This window comes from Bison bison, unplaced genomic scaffold (assembly GCF_000754665.1).
Source record: "Bison bison bison isolate TAMUID 2011002044 unplaced genomic scaffold, Bison_UMD1.0 scf7180017864367, whole genome shotgun sequence".
NCBI classification, from domain to species: Eukaryota; Metazoa; Chordata; class Mammalia; order Artiodactyla; family Bovidae; genus Bison; species Bison bison.
Window position 1 is genome coordinate 6,443,696 of NW_011494939.1, and position 529 is coordinate 6,444,224.

General features: G+C 49.0%; 1 protein-coding gene across 1 annotated transcript in view; it reads right to left on the reverse strand.

Annotated features, from left to right (window-relative positions):
* The window catches only part of LOC105000052, a 33,087-nt gene that overhangs the window by 28,635 nt on the left and 3,923 nt on the right, over window positions 1-529 (reverse strand). The gene's annotated exons all lie outside the window — the stretch shown is intronic.

Below are 529 nucleotides of genomic sequence, written 5' to 3' on the forward strand. Positions count from 1 at the left end.
GGGGCTGTCGCTGCCCTTGACGGTCTGGGGTCTCTCTGCCCGCCTCGGGCCCCGCTGTCTCTTGTCTTCCCACAGTTTCTGCTTTGTGCCTCCTAATCCATCCCTCCCTCCGAATCTTCTAACTTGGGAGGCTTCGCTGCTGGCTCCCGAGTCAGGAGCACCCTCCTCTCTTCCTCGAAGCTTTTAACTCTGCTTTGAGTGTCTTCATCTCTAAAAAGTCTAGGCTGCTTTGGATTAATCACAGTTCACTAATGATTTTCTTGGAAGCTTCCAGTCTACTGTACGGTGTACTGAGAGTGATGGGAACGAGCCTTTAGTAAACATCATCTAAAGAACTTCCAACTTTGTTTTTTTCCTAGTGTTCAGTAACTTAGTCCAAGAACCACAAGCACTGAGAATGGATATATGTATGTTGTTTGTATTTAATCCTAGCACATGGTCCTCCGTCTGATTCTTCCCACGCTGCCAAGCAGGCCGTAGAGAGAGACAGTGGGAGGGACCTTGATGCTTGGCTCCATTTCTCCTGCAA